This window comes from Ranitomeya variabilis, chromosome 5 (assembly GCF_051348905.1).
Source record: "Ranitomeya variabilis isolate aRanVar5 chromosome 5, aRanVar5.hap1, whole genome shotgun sequence".
NCBI lineage: Eukaryota > Metazoa > Chordata > Amphibia > Anura > Dendrobatidae > Ranitomeya > Ranitomeya variabilis.
In genome coordinates this window covers 160,068,745-160,091,502 of record NC_135236.1, presented here as the reverse complement: position 1 = coordinate 160,091,502, position 22,758 = coordinate 160,068,745, and the positions used below count along the sequence as shown (strand labels likewise).

Below are 22,758 nucleotides of genomic sequence, written 5' to 3'. Positions count from 1 at the left end.
CACTCATGCGAAACCCCAAAACATTTGTTTCAGCTGTTTTGTAAGTGTGAGGAACCAGCTATTAATCTTCTGTTGTTGTTTATGTGCTTGTAATTCTTAGGATATGGTGTAACAACATGGAAGCTGTGACACCTGCAGCATGTAATGAGCCGGCCCGTCTGTCTCTCGTTAGGAGCCCCTTGTCAGCTATTTAGCACCTGTGCTGTCTGGAGGTAGCGTCGTTTATTTAACCCAGAGATTATGGACAGCCCAACGATTCCTGGTGGAAAGCAACTGTCGGCAGCTTCTTCGTGATTTTTTTTTCAAGCTGTCATTTGCTACTGAATCAATGCTGGAATAAGCAAAGGACAAGGGGTCATGTATATTGTTAATTAGGAGCTATTTATATGTGTAGTAAGCCAAAACTACAAGCTGCTAATATAAACTGTAAACATGTAGGATAATGTAGTGAAAATGACCCATCGTCCAAACACTGCAGTCTCACCAGGGCTTTAAATAGTTCTTTGCAATACATTTTCTAAAGAATTCAATATTTTATATTTTTAAAAAGTGTTGGGATCATTACAGAAAACTCTTCTGATTGCTGCAACTTTTATGTATGCATCTGTCTGCTTATAACATTGTGTTTCTGCCGTTATTATGGTAAATGCAGGTTATATCTTCTATAATAACTTGTGTTATTTGTAATTATTAATGTAAAGTCTGTAGTAATTGTGAATAATTTACTAAACGGCAAATAATGCACATTTATTAGATTTTAATTGGATTAACAAGTTGTCACTCCTCCTCATGGTGTTACTTACGTGTCTCAACTCCAGTGCCGGGCTTTGCTCCTTTCCTCCACTTTGGATTCCACAAGTTACCTGCTGGACCTCAGTGAGTTTATTATCACCCAAGGCCTTTTCAGGCCAATATAGAGATTCATATATCTAAGTATTGAGCAAGTTTTATCCCCAATTCAAAATGGTGTTTATGCCTGAAAATTAGCATAAAATGGTCACAAAAATTTTGTGCAATCTAGAGTTCCACAACGTTTTTGAAACATTCGATGTTTTCACACCTGTTTCAAGTTGCTATGCCAAAGGGCTGGGGAGTTGCCGGGGGGCAACATCATCCACCCATCAAATGTATGGAATCTGTTGGCATTACTTATGCCTGAAATTTTACTCTTTTACTCCTGGCAAGGTGCATGGAGGCCCATGTCACTGATAAGATGCTCCAACTTCATTAAGTAGCATGCATCTCTTAATTAATTTAATGCATCGTATTCCTGCATGCTCATCTCTAAGGCTTGCGTACAACCGAGGCCTTTGTGTTCTTATTATGTGCTTAGGAGTTTGCCACAATCCAGTAATCTCAGCTGCAGTCAAACTCTTGTGGTTTCTAAAATCTGAATCTACTTCCTGACTCAGATCTGCTGCTTAACCCTTCATTTGCTGTAATGTTATCATGCTTTTATCTGGACTTTAAATAACAATATCAATGTTGTATCTTAGGAGATAAAGAGATAAAGGATATTCCGCAATCCCTTAAATTTGCCAACAGTTGAAGTTCATGCTCCTGTAGCTCACATCGCACAAATGTTCACTGTTCTTCATCTGCTGTAAGCATAGCAACCTTTCCTCTGGACTTGTTCACCTTGCGCTGCAGCAATTTCTATACTTCTTCAGTACCTATGTTTGCTAGATCCCTGTCTCTGAGTGTTCTGGTGTGTCCTGTCTCACTTGCCTTCCTGTTATCCATCTTACCACTGTTTTCTGGTCTTCATTGTTACAAGTGTTTTGAGGCAAGTTAGGCTACTTTCACACTAGCGTTAACTGCAAATCATCGCAATGCGTCATTTTGCCGAAAAAACGCATCCTGCAAAAGTGCTTGCAGGATGCGTTTTTTTCCCATTGACTAACATTAGCGATGCATTTGCGACGCATTGACACACGTCGCAACCGTCGTGCGACGGTTGCGCCGTGTTGTGGCGGACCGTCGGGAGCAAAAAACGTTACATGTAACGTTTTTTGCTCCCGTCGGTCCGCTTTTTCCGACCGCGCATGCGCGGCCGGAACTCCGCCCCCACCTCCCCGCACTTCCCCGCACCTCACAATGGGGCAGCGGATGCGCTGGAAAAATGCATCCACTGCCCCCGTTGTGCGGCAGAGACAACGCTAGCATCGGTAACCTCGGCCCGACGCACTGCGACGGGCCGAGCCCGACGCTAGTGTGAAGGTAGCCTAATGCTACTATGCCATATTCTTTGTTCCATGACTGTGGCTTAGTGAATTCATACAAACAGGTGAGCCTTAATGCATGAACTGTCGCATCCCAGGGCCACATCATCAGGATGGAGCCTTGGTCAATCAAAGAATCATTTGGTTCTTGGGTGACCAATCGTAGTAGAAAAAAACAAACAATTATTGCTACGGTTTTAATACAAGTCTAGCATTTACATGAAAAGATACCATTTGTTACTCAACGTCTAGGTGTTTTACTGATATAACATAACTTTTTCATACTTCATTATTGAGTTTTTCTAAATCGTGATTTATGATCCCTTGCTTATCTGTTGCATATTAAAAAAAAAATAAAAAGGGCAAAAGCTCTATTATAATCATTTACTTTTAATTTTATTGCAACATATTTTTCCACTTCTTCCATAGTTTAGATTAATGTATTTTGTTTCTTTTTTGCCCATCATCCAGAAAGTATTTTTCTGTGACCCCCAATCTTTAATTTCTTCTCGATCTACCAAATATTATATGAATGCAAACTAAACAGGTTTGTTTTTCTATCTGTATGATACAAAATATTTGGATTTCCTCTCTGTGCATATTTTGTCTGAAAAATAAAATCTAATTGTCTGGATACTTGCAGGGTTTAGAAATCATAATGTGAAAGAGCCTGTTTTAATGAAGCGAAAACCTTCGAATAATAGCAGGATAAGTGCATTGTAGAAGACTCATAATATGCCACAGCATTAAAAGAAATTGAATTCACCTAATCAGTTTTTCAAAAGAATGCAAAATAATTCCAGCAATTTTATCATGCACGGATATCTGTACTTCATAAACCTCATTTATAGGGGCAGGTCAATGAATGGTAAAAACCACAAAGTACCATTGAGTGTAAAAAGCATATGTTCTGGGCACAAGTGAACATCAGTGAAGGATATCTTATGGCCTTTGTGTGCTCCATCTCGTGCAATGCTTTTAAGCATGCCTCCATACACAGATTACGGCCGGTGTCACACTTGCGAGTTGAATGCAAGAAACTAGCGCGAGTCTCTCGCATCAATACCAGGCACTGATGCCGGAGGTTCGGACTGGAGCGTTCAGCTGCATAGAAATACATGCAGCCACAAACTCCGGTCCCTAGTGCTGGCATCAGTGCCGGGAATTGATGCAAGAGACTCACACTAGTTTCTCGCATTGCACTCACAAGTGTGACACCGGCCTACTATGAAGCATGGCACGTTTCTTTGTCATTGGATATGTAGGTAATCTGGCAACGAAAAAAGTCCGTACACCTCTGTATGTAATCAGTAATACAAATCTTAGGCCATGCTCACGTGTTCAGTAATTAGTCAGTATTTTACCTCAGTATCTGTAAGCTAAAATCAGGAGTGGAACAATCAGAAGAAAAGGATAATAGAGACACCTCAACACTTCTGTATTTATCACCCACTCCTGGTTTTAGCTTACAAATACTGAGGTAAAAAACTGACCAAATACTGAATGTGTGAACATAGCCTAAAGGTATGTGCACACATTGTGGATTTGGCTGTGGATCCACAGCGGATTTGGCCCTGCGGATCCGCAGCAGTTTTTTATGCGGTGTACAAGTGCCATGTAAACCTATGGAAAACCAAAGCTGCAGTGTACATGCTGCGGAAAATTCCACTCGGAAACGCTGCAGTTTATTTTCTGCAGCATGTCAATTCTTTGTGCGGATTCAGCAGCTTTTTACACCTGTTCCATAATTGGAATCCGCAGGTGTAAAAACGCAGGCGAAAACCACATAAAAACTGCATAAAATCCGCAGATAACCCGCTGTGAATCCGCAGGTAAAATGCAGGGCGTTTTATCTGCGGATTCTACAGATTCCAGCCTGAAAAATCCGCAATGGAATCCGCAATGTGTGCACATACCCTAAGGCTTCCTTCAAGAGTTCAGTTTTTGTTCAGTATTTTACCTCAGTATTTGTAAGCCATGCACCATATTTGCATTTTTCGCCCACTCCTGTTTTTTTCTTACAAATACCAATGTAAACAAATCGCCAAATGCCCAACGTGTGTACGTGGCATTATAGTTTGTCCTCACACATATGTATGAATACTTATAGCTAGTTTGGCTGCATGGCATTGTGAGAAAATCATGTCAATACTACACCTGTGCAAATAATCTGAGTCAAGATTATGTGAAGACTATGTTCACATGCAGCGCTTCTACATAGTTTTTTATGCAAATTAAAAGCTGTTTTTTACAATATCACCAAAATCTAGGAGTTCTGAGAAATTTCATGCACGCTTTATTTTTTTCCTGACTGAACTTGAGAACTGAAGAATTTTTAAAATAATAATAATAATAATAATCTTTATTTATATAGCACCAACATATTCCGCAGCGCTATACAGCTTAAGGCCGGCGTCACACTGGCGAGTTTTACGGACGTAAGAGCGCAGAAACTACGTCCGTAAAACTCGCATAACATACGGCACAATTATTCTCAATGGGGCTGCTCCTATCAGCCGTATATTACGGATCCGTAATATACGGCTTTCTACGGCCGTACAAAATCGCAGCATGCTGCGTTTGTCAGCGTATTGAACAAAAAAATCGCCAATGAAAGTCTATGGGGGCGAGAAAAATACGGATTCCACACGGACCAGCAGTGTGACTTGCGAGAAATACGCAGCGGTGTTAGTGAAAAGTCGGTAATTCAATTGCCGGCTTTTCATTTCTCCTGCACAAACCCGACAGGATATGAGACATGGTTTACATACAGTAAACCATCTCATATCCCCTTTTTTTTGCATATTCCACACTACTAATGTTAGTAGTGTGTATGTGCAAAATTTCAGCGCTGTAGCTGCTAAAATAAAGGGTTAAATGGCGGAAAAAATTGGCGTGGGCTCCCGCGCAATTTTCTCCGCCAGAATGGTAAAGCCAGTGACTGAGGGCAGATATTAATAGCCAGGAGAGGGTCCATGGTTATTGGCCCCCCGTGGCTAAAAACATCTGCCCCCAGCCACCCCAGAAAAGGCACATCTGGAAGATGCGCCAATTCTGGCACTTGGCCACTCTCTTCCCACTCCCGTGTAGCGGTGGGATATGGGGTAATGAAGGGTTAATGTCACCTTGCTATTGTAAGGTGACTTTAAGCCAGATTAATAATGGAGAGGCGTCAATTATGACACCTATCCATTATTAATCCAATTGTTTGAAAGGGTTAAAAAACACACAAACACATGATTTAAAAGTATTTTAATGAAATAAACACAGCGGTTGTTTTAATAATTTATCGCTCTCTCAATCCATTTGCAGGCCCTCGCTTGGCAAAATAATAAACGCACAAGATACATACCCTCAGCTGAACCGTCACGTCCCACGAGGTAATCCATCTGAAGGGGTTAAAATTATTTACAAGCAGGAGCCCTGCTAATGCAGCTGTGTGCTCGTGCTTGTAATTCCCCGGCGAATGAATGAAATGTAGGTCATTGACCTACATTTCCTTCAGTCGCGGTGATGCGCCCCCTGGTGGATGTCCTCATATGACCTGGAGCATGGGAAAAAGTTCCCAGGTTGCAGTTCATGAGAACATCCAGCAGGGGCGCATCACCGCGACTCAATGTAAGTACAGATCACTCTGTTTTCCTTTCAGCACCCGGGGATTACAGGCACGAGCGAGTGGTTTATCGCAGCTCGTGCCTGTAATATTAGTTAACCCCTTCAGATGGATTACCTTGTTGGACGTGATAGGACATCAGAAGGTATGTATCTTGTGAGTTTATTATTTTGCCAAGCGAGGGCCTGCAAATGGATTGAGAGAGCAATAAATTATTAAAACAACCTGTGTCTTTATTTCATTAAAATACTTGTAAATCATGTGTGTGTGTGTATTTTAACCCTTTCAAACAATTGGATTAATAATGGATAGGTGTCATAATTGACGCCTCTCCATTATTAATCTGGCTTAATGTCACCTTACAATAGCAAGGTGACATTAACCCTTCATTACCCCATATCCCACCGCTACACGGGAGTGGGAAGAGAGTGGCCAAGTGCCAGAATAGGCGCATCTTCCAGATGTGCCTTTTCTGGGGTGGCTGGGGGCAGATGTTTTTAGCCACGGGGGGGCCAATAACCATGGACCCTCTCCTGGCTATTAATATCTGCCGTCAGTCACTGGCTTTACCATTCTGGCGGAGAAAATTGCGCGGGAGCCCACGCCAATTTTTTCCGCCATTTAACCCTTTATTTTAGCAGCTACAGCGCTGAAATTTTTCACATACACACTACTAACATTAGTAGTGTGGAATATGCAAAAAAAATGGGGATATGAGATGGTTTACTATATGTAAACCATGTCTCATATCCTGTTGGGTTTGTGCAGGAGAAATGAAAAGCCGGCAATTGAATTACCGGCTGTTCACAGATATCGCGCTGAATGAAATATAAATACAGAATATATATATATGTGTCTCAATGACAGATATATACATATATATATATATATATATATATATATATATATATATATATATATATATACTGTATATATGTTTTCCCGAACATTTGAGCACATAAATCCATTAGATGTCAGTTTTGCAAGCCTGCGCGAAAATCTCGCAGTACGGATGCCATACGGATTACATATGGAGGATGCCATGCGCAAAATACGCTGACACACCCTGACTACGGATCAATATTTTGGGAACATTTCTCTGTATTACGGCCGTAGTACGGACGTATAATACGTGGCATATTGTCTTACGCCAAGTGTGACGCCGGCCTAACAGTTTCAAACACAACAGTCGTAAGTAATAACGTTAGCAATACAATAATTAAAGCTAAATAATATGACCCTGCTCGTGAGAGCTTACAATCTACAATGAGGTGGGGGAGATACAAAGCACAGGTGTGCATTTACAATGATGTATTTACAATGATGATCCAGTCATCTTCAGGGGGTGGGGAATAGATGGGGATAGTGAATGGGCTACACACACATAAACTTAAAATTACTTTGATTAGGGAACGTGATTGTCACGGGAGACCTAGGTAGGCAAGAGCTTATACCCTGGGCCCCTGCGATTTCCCTCAGACTAGGGAAACCCTGACTGACCCTCTCCCAGAGTTTACACTGATGGTGTGCATGTGTGGGCCTCGATCCTCACCCTGTCTCCTGTTTCAACCCTAAGCTGAAACCACCACCCACCACCCAGTGAAGAGACTATACACCAATACCCACAGTAAGCACAGACAAGGATAAAGGAAAAATATGCACCACGCCGCAGTCACCCAGGAATACACTATAAGTGCACAGGGCAAAACAAATACATATACAGGAAGGAGAAAATAAGACAAAGGGAAATACACCACCAGATTCGATACTCCAACTCCTAGCTCACCACTCCAGACCGAGATAATCTAGCACAAGACAGAAGCTATAATTGGCGACGCCCAATGTTCAGAAGAACTATTTAAAGGCAGTGGGCGTGGCCCAGCTTCCAATCCGAGCACCAGCTAAATTAACCCCGGACCAGCTAGATAAAATCTAGCCGACGCCACTGAGCACATATGGGACAAAAACGGAATTACCACTGTCTGTCGAATGACCTAGTATGAACAGCGTCCGACCTGACAGTGATAGGCCGCTCTGAACAAATGTGCTTTGAGGGAGCACCTAAAACTATGTAAATTGTGGATGGTCCTAATATCTTGGGGTAGAGCATTCCAGAGGTTTGGTGCAGCGCGGGAGAAGTCTTGGAGTCGGGAGTGGGAGGTACGGATTAGTGCAGAGGTTAGTCGAAAGTCATTTGCAGAGTGCAGAGGTCGGCTAGGCCGATAGGCCGAAATGAGGGAGGACATGTAAGCGGGTGCCGCTTTGTGGGCTTGAGAGCTTTGTGGGTGAGAACAAGTACTTTGAATTGTATCCTGTAATGAATGGGCAGCCAGTGTAATGACTGGCGAAGAGCGGACGCGTCCGAGTAACGATTAGCTAGATGGACAACCCTGGCTGCTGCATTAAGGATAGACTGGAGAGGGGAAAGTTGAGTGAGAGGGAGGCCAATTAGTAGAGCATTACAGTAGTCCAGGCGGGAGTGGATCAGGGCGACAGTGAGGGTTTTTGTTGTTTCCATTGTGAGAAAAGGACGGATTCTAGAGATGTTCTTTAGGTGTAAGCGGCATGAGCGGGCAAGAGATTGTATATGGGATGTGAAGGAGAGATTGGAGTCAAACATAACACCCAGACAGCGCACCTGCTGCCGGGGTGTTATTATGGTGCTACCCACGGAGAGGGAAATGTCGGATTTAGGGAGGTTAGTAGATGGCAGGAGCAGAAGAAGTTCAGTTTTGGAGAGGTTGAGTTTCAGATAGAGAGCGGACATTATGTTGGAAACTGCAGACAAACAGTCACTGGCATTCTGTAGTACAGCAGGAGTAAGGTCAGGGGATGATGTGTATAGTTGTGTGTCAGCAGCATAAATATGGTACTGAAAGCAAAATCTGCTGATGGTCTGTACAATTGGGGCCATGTAGAGGGAGAAGAGAAGGGGGCCAAGGACTGAACCCTGAGGTACTCCGACAGTGAGAGGAAGAGGAGATGAAGTGGAGCAAGAGAACAGAACACTGAAGGAGCGGTCAGAAAGATAGGAGGAGAACCAGGAGAGAGCAGTGTCCTTAATGCCTAGTGACTGGAGCCTAGAGAGTAGGAGAGGGTGGTCAACAGTGTCAAAAGCTGCATAAAGATTGAGAAGAATGAGCAGAGAGTGGTCACTGTTACATTTTGCTGTCAGAAGGTAATTGGTCACCTTGATGAGTGCAGCTTCTGTCGAATGTAGGGGGCAGAAACCAGACTGTGAAGGGTCTAGGAGGCAATGAGTGGAGAGGTAACGGGTAAGGCGGGAGTAGATCAGGAGCTCAAATAGTTTAAAGATGAAGGGGAGATTGGAGACTGGTCTGTAGTTGTTTGTGCAGGATGGGTCGAGGGAGGGTTTCTTTAGTAATGGAGTAATGATAGAGTGTTTGAAGGAGGAGGGGAAAATGCCAGAAGAGAGGGAGAGATTAAAGATTGTAGTTAGGTGAGTTGTGACAACTGGAGAGAGAGACTGGAGGAGATGTGAGGGAATGGGGTTGGTAGTGCATGTAGTCGGACGAGAAGAAGAGAGGAGCCTGGAGACTTCTTCTTCTGTGATGGGATCAAATGTGGAGAGTGAGCCAGGGGAAATGCAGGGAGGGATGAGAGTTGCTGCACTTGGTGCCTGGGAGCGGATTTTACATCTGTAGCATGTCAATTATTTCAGCCTTTTTGTAGCATTTTTTGCCCATGAAATGAGAACAAGAAACAGTACCGCAAAAATGCAGCATTTTGGAAGCATTTTGGTGAATAAAAAACACTTTATATGTAGCATTACCTTACTTCTTGTGAACGGGCTTGAAGACAATATTTGTTATTACATGGATACATATCAATACCATGATTTATGAACTGAACAGTAGAGATGGATATATCCAAGTGGAATTGATTTTAATTTTACAAAATGTAGATGTTTTGTAATACATTTCCATGTGGATTCAGCAAAATTGTTGCCACTGACTGCCATTTTTTAATTGTAAGAGGCCTTAAAAGGGTTAATAAAAATTAAGAAAAGTCCTTATGCTCACCCCAAGACTCATCATTCCAATCCCTCTGAGTTTATCGTCAGCCGTCCAGTCCTCACTGGGTTTTCTTATTGCTGTTCACTGGTTCTGCACAACTGCGTGTGTGTGGCACATGTCATGTCATCATGATGTTTTGACCTTTTGCATGATGGTGCAAAATCCACCTAAGCATTGTCAAAGCCAGAAGTCCCAGTTTTGGGAGGATTTCTGCCCGCGGCTGCTCTGATAAGATGCTATAAGGACATGATGGATGTCAGTGATGAGTAGAGGGGCCGGAGAGATGAGAGGTGAGGTGACTACAAATATTTTTAGAGTTTTTACTTCTTACATTTATTATGCCCTGGGTTCTTGAGAAATCCCACAGAATAAGTGACTGCATTTCTTTCTCACCACGCCCATGGAAATATATGTTGGCAACAAATAGAATTTTAAAAAACTCCAAAAGTCAAATAACGTGCATGAAAAATTAGCTATAAAACTGGCAACTATTATTTAGATGCATAGAATTCACAGTTAAAAAAAGACATTGTTTTAAGCAGCTTCTTCATCACCACTTTATGATAATAAAAAAGAAGCACAATCAATTCCTGCCGGGACAGCAGAGAAAAGCTCACATTACTGTGATGGCAATCATTGGCACTTACATATATCAATTGTACCCCGTAAAAACAGTTCCAGTTCCTAGAGTGCATCAGTAATGTACATCAGCCAAAAGCACCTTTATTTTTATATGAAGCACAGTAATAACAAAATTCCTTGCTAAGATCCATTGCAGCTATTCAGATCCAGATGGAACGAGAAACCTACAGTTTCTTTACGCAAAGGCTTTTTTCAATTTGGACAGTTCTTTTCAATTACAAGACACTTGATTATATGTTGATCATAGTATAATCAACTGCTGATACACCAACAATGACCTGTGCTTAGAACTGGTTAGAAAGGTTTGCACTGCCTTGGACCGCCCTTCGGTCCTTTCTGGAATTATAAATACTATCTATCTATGCCCTCTATCCGGAATAGTGGGCACATCCTGTGCTTAGGAAGCACTGCAACGTCATGATGTCAGAGCGTGTTCTGACTTAAAGAGGAATGGGCCACCAACTCTCTAAAAAATTTGCTGTTCTTAATAGAAAGTGGATATAAGCAGTCTACTTACCCTTGTTTAAACTCATGCTAAATGATCTTCACACAGCTGCCATTATTTAAGGTGTTTCTGATTAACTCCATATAAAGTTTAGCTTTTCTAATAAAATTTTTCTTACATTTTTCTTACTTAGTTGCAGCAAAAGCCATGGTCCATAAATAGCTTACAACATAGCAAAGGAATCTAATTGTTGAAAATGATTAGCCAGGAGAAGAGTATAAAATATTATAAAGCCCTTAGATATACCATGGAACAATGAGAAGATGGTTATTAAGAAATAGCTTAAGTTTGTCACAACAGTGATTTTACCTAGAACTGGATGTCCCTCAAAAAGTTATGAAAATAAGAAAATATGTCCGGGATGCTGCAAAGATGCTTACAGCAGCATTAAAGGAAATGCGGGAATTTTGGGCATGTACTGGATGTGCACTCTATGTGACAACAATCTCCGATTCTTTATATATTGCAAGAAATAAGGTTTTTCTGACAAAGAAAAACATCAAAGCCCAGCTATGTGTTGCCAAAACCTAAATCAAGTCTACCAAAAACATGTGGGGAAACATGTTATGGAGTGATGAGACCAAGGTTAAACTTTTTTCAACAGCTGGAACTGAAGCTTTAGTCAAGGCAGAGGGAATTATAAACAGGTCCAATTATCAGTCTAAGCATAGGTCTAAATCAATTAAAGACTGGCTTCACCAGAAGAAGATTCAAGTTTTGGTATGGCTCAGCAAGAGCCCAGTCCTGAATCCAATTAAATATGTATTGGCTGACCCAAATAGGGTGCTGTACACAGGAGATGCCCTCTCAACCTGACAGATTTGTGGCAGTACTGCAAGGAACAGTGGGCAAAAATTTGCATTTCAGGATGTCTATGCTAATAGGCTGTCCAAAAATAAATGACGCAATCATAAATGGCGCAGCCAGAGCCCTGCCCTGAATTGATTTAAATGCTGTAGGTGACCTAAAGAGGGTACTATACACAAGAGATGACCTTGCAATCTCACAGTTTTGGAGTTATTCTGCAAGGAAGAGTGGGCAAAGATTGCCAATTCTAGATGTGCCTTGCTAATAGACTCCTAATCAAAAAGACAGAATGCTGTCAGAAATTGAAAGGTTACTTCTGCAGAGAGTTGAATTGGTTGAATCATGTGCATATTTATGCATCCACATTATTTTAGTTCTTTTTTTTTTTCTTTTTCCACCAAAAAATATTTGTGTTTGTTTTTCAATGAGATTGCACTGGGTGTCCCCAAAGTCTGGACACACAAGACACATAGGCAAAAATTATAAAGCTCACTGGGCCAGAAGACACACAACAAATTTTGGGGAGGAAAATAGAAAAAATGTTTTTAGCAAAATTCTGGAGAGTTTTACAGTCTGCTTTTACGGTAGCTTACTGGAGTGGGGCGGTGGACCAGGGTTCAATGAGGCAGGGCTGCTGCTGCAGGAAGCTGGCGGTGGTAGGAGGTGGCGTATGAGCAGATTGAGACCTCTGGAGCCCCAGCTGCACACCCTCCCCTGTAAGCTACATTATAACGTACCCCCATTTTCCCCAAAAACGTTTTTGGGAAAAAGTGCATCTTATAATCTGAAAAAGTTTCAAGAAATTAATTTTATTAGCAACATTTTAGTCAATTGAAATATTCAATAACTTCAATATAATTTCCATCATTTGCGATGCAAATGTTGATGTTCTTTGCAAAATTCTATAGTTAAATTAAATTAATTAAAATTATAGTTAATGAGTATTTCTATATGTCCAGACTTTAGGGACACCCTGTACAGATTATGGGTGACTTTAAAAGTGGAAAAATTCAGAAATTAATCTCCTTGGTATTTTATTAATGGTGTGCATACTTTTTATACCCACTGTATTATGAATGCGAGTTTTCTAAACCTAACAACACCATTAAATATCTACTGCATATAGCTATATAATAGGATGAATATCATGGTCATTATTTAATCTGTTCTGTTCCTACAAATTACTAGTAAAAAATAAACTAAAGTTCACTACTATTGGAATTTCCCACACCTCAAGAAGATTTCTCTTCTGTCAAATCAAAAATTATGTTGAGGATTAGTAATAGGATTCAATGTGAAGGTGTAAGTGAAGAATGAAACCTAACCTACAACCATAAAACCAGTGGGTAAGACTTTGCCTAATGCAGCTACTCAACATAAGCACGCAAGGTGTAAGTGTGAATGAGTTACCTCGACTAGAAATGGAGCCTTAGCACTTTCATCAGAGGACTAACGATATTGTAATCCTGAAAGAGTTGAAGTTGCTGTAAATGTATAGTCCCAGTGCTCCATAAAACATGTCATTATGTCATTTCTATATTATGTGTCTGTAGCACATGTGTTTATTAGCTGCTAAAATGACACATCAAAGTGATGCAGACTCGTGTCTCTCTGGTTTGGATTATGAAGTGATAAACCATCTATGGAAAGAATCTCTATTGGGATCCTAATTTTCAGCATAGAAATCTGCAATCTTTATCTACTAATTCCAAAAAATGACAGAAAGTCAGCTGTGAAGAATACTGTTGGAGATGATGTGTTTGTGAATAAATTATTGTCGTGTCTTGGACATACTGGACACTTTTCAGTTATCCCCACAGATAATAAATGCATCTCTCTTTTTGCCTGCCTGTTCCATCAGTTATCCCCTATCTGACTGTCTATCTATCTATTATTAGTATTATTTATTATTATGGTGCTTTACATGTGAAATGGAGTATACATAATAAAACCGAATACAGTAATCTTAAACAATACAAATCAAGACTGGTACAGAAGGAGAGAGGACCTGCCCATGAGAGCTCACAATCTACAAGGGATGGATGAGGATACAATAAGTGAGGGTAGAGCTGGTCGTGCAGCAGTTTGGTGGTTACTGCAGGTTGTAGGCTTGTCGGAAAAGTTCCTTTTGAAGGTTTCCATGGTAGGTGAGAGTCTGATATGTTGAGGTAGAGAGCTCCACAGTAGGGGAGTGGTAGAGGAGATATCTTGTATGCAATTGTGGGAAGAAGAGATAAGAGGGGAGTAGAGAAGGAGATCTTGTGAGGATCTGAGGTTGCGAGCAGGTAAGTACTGGGAGACGAGGTCACAGATGTATGGAGGACACAGGTTGTGGATGGCTTTGCATGCCATTGTTAGGGTTTTGAACTGGAGTCTGTGGGTAATGGGGAGCCAGTAAAGGAATTGACAGAGGGGAGAGGCCGGGGAATTGGTGGATTAGTCAGGCAGCAGAGTTTAGAATAGATTGGATGGGTGCGATAGTGTTAGAAGGGAGACCACAAAGCTGGAGGTTGCAGTAGTCAAGGCGGATTATGATGAGTGCATGGACTAGGGTTTTTGCAGATTATTGGTTGAGGAATGTATGGATCTCGGAAATATTTTAGAGTTGGAGTCATCAGGAAGTGGAAAGTGCTTGGATATGTAGTTAGAAGGAGAGATCAGAGTCAAGGGTTGTCCCGAGGCAGAGAGCTTGTGGGAGTAGGGAGAGTGGGCAGCCATTTACGTTAATGTATACAGTAATAAAAAAAAGTTTTGACACCCCTATTATTCTTAAGCTTAATGTTTTATAAAAATTGTTTTTTTTGCAACAGCTATTTCAGTTTCATATATCTAATAACTGTTGTACACAGTAATGTTTCTGCCTTGAAATGAGGTTTATTGTACTAACAGAAAATGTGCAATCTGCATTCAAACAAAATTAGACAGGTGCATAAGTATGGGCACCTCACCAGAAAAGTGACATTAATATTTATTAGATCTTCCTTTTGCAAAAATAACAGCCTCTAGTTGCTTCCTGTAGCTTTTAATGAGTTCCTGGATCCTGGATGAAGGTATTTTTGACCATTCCTCTTTACAAAACAATTCCAGTTCAGTTAAGTTTGAGCCCTCATCAAATGATCCCACAGATGTTCAATGATATTCAGGTCTGGGGACTGGGATGGCCATTCCAGAACAGTGTAATTGTTCCTATGCATGAACGCCTGAGTAGATTTGGAGCGGTGTTTTGGATCATTGTCTTGCTGAAAGATCCATCCCCTGCGTAACTTCAACTTTGTCACTGATTCATGAACATTATTGTCAAGAATCTGCTGATACTGAGAGGAATCCATGCATCCCTCAACTTTAACAAGATTCTCGGTGCCGGCATTGGCCACACAGCCCCAAAGCATGATGGAACCTCCACCAAATTTTACTGTGGGTAGCAAGTTTTTTTCTTGGGTATGCTGTGTTTTTTTGCCGCCATGCATAACGCCTTTTTGTATGACCAAACAGCTCAATCTTGGTTTCATCAGTCCACAGGACCTTCTTCCACAAAGAAATTGGCTTCTCCAAATGTGCTTTTGCATACCTCAGCCAACTCTGTTTGTGGCATGCTTGCAGAAAAGGCTTCTTTCGCATCACTCTCCCATACAGCTTCTCCTTGTGCAAAGTGCGTTGTGTAGTTGACCAATGCACAGTGACACCATCTGCAGCAAGTTGATGCTGCAGCTCTCTGGAGGTGGTCTGAGGATTGTCCTTGACTGATCTCACCATTCTTCTTCTCTGCCTTTCTGATGTTTTTCTTGGCCTGCCACTTCTGGCCTTAACAAGAACTGTACCTGTGTTCTTCCATTTCTTTACTATGTTCCTCAAAGTGGAAATTGAGAGGTTTAAATCTCTTAGACAGCTTTTTGTATCCTTCCCCTGAACAACTATGTTGAATAATCTTTGTTTTCAGATCATTTGACAGTTGTTTTGAGGAGCCCATGATGCCACTCTTCAGAGGAGATTCAAACAGGAGAACAACTTGCAAGTGGCCACTTTAAGTAGCTTTTCTCATAATTGCATACACCTGGCTATGAAGTTCAAAGCTCAATGAGGTTACAAAACCAAAACAAGTGCTTTAGTAAGTCAGTAAAAAGTAGGTAGGAGTATTTAAAACAAGAAAATGATAAGGGTGCCCATACTTATGCACCTGTCAAATTTTGTTTGAATGCAGATTGCACATTTTCTGTTAGTACAATAAACCTCATTTCAAGGCAGAAACATTACTGTGTCCAACAGTTATTAGATATATGAAACTGAAATAGCTGTTGCAAAAAAAAACAATTTTTATAAAACATAAAGCTTAAGATTAATAGGGGTGCCCAAACTTTTTCATATAACTGTATGTTCATTCAGGGTTGAATGATATGGGGGAAAAATGATGAATTCTGTTTTGTCCATATTAAGTTTTAGAAATCTAGCAGAGAAGAAAGATGAAATAGCGGACAGACATTATGGGATTCTGGTTAGTAGGGAGGTAATATCGGGTCCAGAGATGTAGAGCTGTGTGTCATCAGCATAGAGGTGATACTAAAAGTCATGAGATTCTATCAGCTGTCCCAGTCCAAAGGTGTAAATGGAGAAGAACAGGGGCCCTAGAACTGAACCTTGCAAGACTATCTATCTTTCTATCTGATCCAACCCTCAGATCAAAAATGGACATGTCTCCGATATTTTTGGTGGACCACTCAGTCTCAGGAAAGAATTGGACATGTGAAGGCCCAATAGACTATCGCAGGTACAAGTGATATCTGTGAAAAGCACGGATATCACTCATATGCAAAAATGAGACATCTGAATGAGACCTGAGGTGGCCGGACAGCATTGTAATGCTATTAACCTATTACTTGCCAAATTAAAATTTTTACACGTACAGATTTTTCAGAAAAGGGCGTCCCAATATTCAATTAAAAATGACAATGACATGATTTCCTATTTTGAAAACATTCATTTTACAAACACAACACAAAAAATTGGACTTAATTATAAAAATTATAAAATCTTAGTTGCTAGAAGCTAAAGATTAGGCGTCCCAAAAAAAGGACATTGGTAGATAATGGGTTAACATGCAGATTAACCCTAAATCTTCAGCTTACATTTTGTTACAAGATAGGTTCCGTTTAAGGGTCCAAAATTTTGATTAATTTCTTCTAGTATTATCATTTCTGCATCAGCTGAATGACTGTAAATGTTGGAGTTAAATATGTTGTAGCATACAATTATCCAGGGTATGCCCTAGCTAGTAACTGTACAGCTAAGTATAGCCATGTACTCTTGCAGCAAACAGGCTAACATAAATATGATAATGTTTATTTGCAAGAGTGTGGCATGAGACTAAAATAAGAGACCTTCCGTACAGACTGAGTGGCCTCGACACTTAATATTCCCGGGAGCGGAGCCTGTGTTCCGTGAGCAATAAGGTACACCAGCCAGCAGAAAGTACAGGCGGCTTTATCTTGCGTTCAGTCAGGACATGTTGTCCTTATACCTAGTGCATCTGTCTTAGAAGAGACAACAGAGCTGACACGGCACAAGATATTGTGTTGTTGGTTACGCTACATCTAGCTCCGAGTCTAAATTAATATTTTAGAATTGGTTTGAAGCAGCAGCATCCCTTATGCAGTAAACATCAGTACTATGGCCAGGGGCAAATCCTAGGTAAGTCCATGAAGGGATCCACGTTTTAATTAAAAATAGATAAAATAAAATTAAAAACACATTTATCGGAAAGGGAAATTTTAGAATAAACTAAAGCAACATAACTATGTGTTTAATAGATAAATATTGTCTAATGTTGTAAAACCTCCAAGCATTTTTAAATATAATAAAATTATTATTACACCATTTTATTTAATGAATTGCACTTTTATTAGTAATATCGCATTATTATTTCTAAAGCTATTCATCATATTTCATGATATCCCATAATCATTAAAAAGACCTTGATTATATTTTGAGTGTATTTTTCATTACTATCAGTGAATTGCTTTCATCAGTGCTGACAACTGGTGGCCTTTCATTGCGGTTCTAAGGCCTGCAGTTTGCCTCGGGACTTTCTTTGTTTCTATTGCATGAGTTCATTTTTATTGAGTTCCTGAGAGAATTTTTTTATATATTAAACAATTTAGTATGGTCCCCAGGTGTCCGATGATAATGTTGAAATCCAAAAGTAAACTTTAATAGGCAAGCCTTGGTCTACTCTCAGCGACTGAAGAAGGGAGGGGTCTTGCTGCCGCTGCCAGAATCCCTTAGGGTCAGATGTATAAGTGAGAAAAACATTGTTCAAAAGTAAAAAAAACTTATCAGTCCATGTTCCACTATCTGCCTGCAGCTTCGAGCGACTTATACTGTTTGCTAAAATGCAACTTACTGAATTGCCAGGCAGTGCCTATAAAGCGCAAGATACCACCAAACCAATTAATAAAGGGTATCAAATCTTTTGAAATTTGAATTTTCCAGTGTAAAACACTCTGACATCTCCTGGGATTGTATCCATCCTTTTTCAATCACTGTAAGACAAACATAACCTAAGTTACGTCAAAGTGGCTTCACGATAGAAATTGGAAACATTTTGACGAAACTGGCAAATAAAAATTTCAAACGATCTGTTCATTTTTATAGCAATTCCATATATTGCAAAATGTGCTGGATGCAGATATGTGAGAAGGATCAATATAAAATGGATTATTGTGAATTATGGAGCATCAGGAATAGAAAAAAAAAACTTGACACAGCCTTCTCCTCAATATGTGATTCATGTGGCCGCATATAGTATTTATTGAAAGACTGATTTTGCCCCTTTACATAAAACTATAGCCTACTATAGAAAATGAACAATTTAGAAACAGCTATGTCATCCCATATTAGATCAACCCTTTACAAGCAATTATGTCCTCCTCTTGTATACTAATCCTTTAGAAGTATTTTCCGCTTTAATCAGAGCTTCATTATAGACAAAGACATCTTATATGTACAACAATAGATTGCATGTTGCAAGAAGGTTCAATTTTGCATTGTGATAAATTATTAGATAGCAAAGAGCCCATATACTGTTCTTGTACAGGGTCATTTTCTGTCTTTGCTTGCCAGTGGGAAATCATTTGATTTAGTAATTGCCGTACATGTATTTTAGAATAATACATCTGCCACTGATTGAGTTTTCTCAGAAGCAATAGGTCCTCAAGTCTTCAGAGTTTCAATGAAAATAAGAATTAGCAGACTTGTTGATACGTTTGTATGTGGGATTCTGTAATATAGAATTGTGTGTTCATCTGTGCTTCTGTGAATTCTTGCCTTTAGTAAATCGTGGTTTACATGCATAGCATAAACCTACAGCTCTGTTGGAACTTCTGCTTTTGCAGTTGTTTTTCCTTGAACATCATGAGTATTGATTTTCTGCCTTCCGCACTGTGAGTTGCTGATTGTAACAACATGTGGGTTTGGTTGCTAACCATTCTGGTTGTGTCAGTTTCTGTCTGTAGATATTCTCAACTGTTGGCTGCGTACTTAAATTTTGATTGGTCTAAAAAAAAAGTAGAACAAGCAAATTGCTGCTTTTTATATGAGCATTTAATTTGTAGTATCTTAAAAGAAATTCATTGGCAAAAATGTTACATGGAGATAACAGGAATATGCTCTAGTGATGGCGGATATAGCTTAGAAAAACATGAGGTCACATAGGTATTTAAAAAAAGACTATCAATCAAACATATGAACAAAATCAAATTCACTTTACACTAGGAACAGAAAAAGGTTTCTAGTTAATGTCCAGTGTTGACTGTAGTGCCAACTGCCTGTAGTATCATCCTACTGATGAGCCAACTTATACCAATTGTACTGACTAAGAACTATGGTAATATGGAATAAATCTATGCCAGCTTTGTTGTCTTTTGGTGAAGTTGACAACTAATATGCTCACCTCTCCTGCTGCTTTTTGCCAGTCATAATGTCTTCTTTCTGCCATCTTGCATATCTCCATCCTCTTCACTATAGGCCTGGACATCTGATCATTGTGCATTGTAAGGACTTGCCATCCTGACTTTGTGACCTTACGATGTGCAGTGATCCTCAAGTCATGCTTTCATGTGCATATAAGAATAAGGATGATCCCTCTGCACTTGCACATTCCCTCCTCTTAGCTTTCTTTTTTGCAAGCTAAACATTCCCAGATCCTTCAACCGTTACTTGTACTTTGCAGTCCACTCACAATCCTGGTAGCTCTTCTCTGAACTTGCTCCAGTTTCTTAAGGTCTGTTTTAAAATGTGGTGCCTAGAACTGGACACAGTATTCCAGATGAGGCCTGACCAAGGAGGAGTAGAGGGGGATAATTACTTCATGTGATTTAGACTCTATGCGTCTCTTAATACATCTGGAAGTGTGTTTGTCCCTCTTTCTGCTGCATCAAAATGTTGACTCATGTGCAGTCTGTGATCTTTTCTTATACCCAAGTCTTTTTCACACATGCTGTTGCTTAGTTACATTCTTCCATCCTCCCATTCTTTAGATGTAATTTTTGTTTTTCTTGTCCAGATATAGAATCTTGCATGTCTCCCTGCTAAATACCATTCTATTATTCTATTCTTCTGAATCCTTTCTCTGTATTTTCTAATGTTAGCTATCCCTTCTAGCATTGCATCATCAGCAAATTTGATCAGGTTTACCTTGAGTTCCCTTATCTAGAACATTTCTAAAAATGTTGAACAACACTGGGGCCAGGACAGAGCCTTGTGGTACCCCACTTGAAACACTCTTCCAATTGGATGTGCTACCATTAATTACCACTCTTTGATCACTAAGCCAGTCATGAATCCACCTAACCGTAGCCTTGTCAATCCCATACTTGGTCATTTTTTAAATAAGTATAGTATGAGATACTCTATCAAATGCTTTGCTGAAGTCAAGATATACTATATCTACCACACTTCCCTGATCCACCCAGTCAGTGACTCCATCATAAAAGGAAATTAGATGGCAGAACTTGTTTACTACAAACCTATGCTGGCTCTGGTTAATTACTGTATTCATATGCAACATGAAGCATTCAATGGTGAAAAGAAGAGAACCAGATGGCGAGCAAGGTTGAGGTGAGTATTTTTTTCTTTTAATTATTTGTCAACCCTATGTGATTCACCAAAAAGCTTTTATTTGGTGAATTGTGAATCAAATAGCAAAGTGTTTGAATTCACATGAAACAGCAAATTTCATAAAATGTTACTTGATTTTGATCCTCTGAGGAGTGACCCGCTCTTCAGAAATTAAAACCCATAGGCACCACTTTCTCAGCTACAAAGATTTATATTTAGATAGGATTATGACATTTAAAGTGGTTGTCTTCATCTAGTGTCATCTGATGATGCTCACTTGCTCATCAGAAGGAAGCGATGCTGATGATATTGCAACCCCATATAACTGCCAAGGTGCAAGCATGATTATGATTATGTTTCTGTTATGGAGCTGGTTCCTAGTGAATTACCTGTGCATTATATTGCCTGTATGGTTCCTATCTGATTCAGTATTCTGATTGTCTACTTGATTTGACACTCTTTGTTTGTGGTTTGTGTATCATTACATTTTTTAAATAGGGCACACGAGGGACACAAGGGACAATCACAGTGGAGCTAGATGCCACTTTCGTTTATCAAGGGAGCCAACTGCCGTTGCTATGCAGGAATTCGGGAGAGGACATTTACTAGGGTTAACCCAGGAACACCCTAATTCACTGTGTTGTGATGTCTTACATGTTTTTAGTCCTTTTTTATATTTTTATACAATAAAAGTTATATTTTAATTTTGGGGGCTTTGTAAATAAGCTATGACTTAGTGACCCCCAATTTTTTCTGATCAATTAAATATGATCACTTGTCATAGAATGTGGAAATGAGCACTGGATAGCAACTTTAAATGTTGTATTTCTTTCCAAATATAAATCTTTTATGTTCTCTTGTTGCCCATTTTATTTTCTTACTAAGTAAAATGATCTTCTATAGAGTAAATTTATTTACAGGTGTTTGTTGTTTACATGTACAGTTATATGAAAAAGTTTGGGAACCCCTATTAATCTTAAGCTTAATGTTTTATAAAAATTGTTTTTTTGCAACAGCTATTTCAGTTTCATATATCTAATAACTGTTGGACACAGTAATGTTTCTGCCTTGAAATGAGGTTTATTGTACTAACAGAAAATGTGCAATCTGCATTCAAACAACATTTGACAGGTGCATAAGTATGGGCACCCTTATCATTTTCTTGTTTAAAATACTCCTACCTACTTTTTACTGACTTACTAAAGCACTTTTTTTGGTTTTGCAACCTCATTGACCTTTGAACTTCATAGCCAGGTGTATGCAATCATGAGAAAAGCTACTTAAAGTGGCCACTTGCAAGTTGTTCTCCTGTTTGAATCTCTTCTGAAGAGTGGCATCATGGGCTCCTCAAAACAACTGTCAAATGATCTGAAAACAAAGATTATTCAACATAGTTGTTCAGGGGAAGGATATAAAAAGCTGTCTCAGAGATTTAACCTGTCAATTTCCACTGTGAGGAACATAGTAAGTAAATGGAAGAACACAGGTACAGTTCTTGTTAAGGCCAGAAGTGGCAGGCCAAGAAAAACATCAGAAAGGCAGAGAAGAAGAATGGTGAGATCAGTCAAGGACAATCCTCAGACCACCTCCAGAGAGCTGCAGCATCAACTTGCTGCAGGAGTAGTAGAAGGAGTAGTGACAGTTTTCCCATCTATTTTGGGGGGTTTTATTTACCCCTGTAGGCCATTTTTTTTGCTCTTGCAGTGCTGTTTGCACACCAAACAGCACGCACGGTACTGCACAACTGAGACGCAGCCAGCACCATTGTCTTCCGTTGTGACTGCCGAGAAAAATATTAGGCGTTAAACTCAGGTCAATTTTTTG

General features: G+C 39.9%; 1 protein-coding gene across 6 annotated transcripts in view; it reads left to right on the top strand.

Moving 5' to 3' along the window:
* The window catches only part of NTRK3 (neurotrophic receptor tyrosine kinase 3), a 1,046,838-nt gene that overhangs the window by 556,807 nt on the left and 467,273 nt on the right, over positions 1–22,758 (top strand). The gene's annotated exons all lie outside the window — the stretch shown is intronic.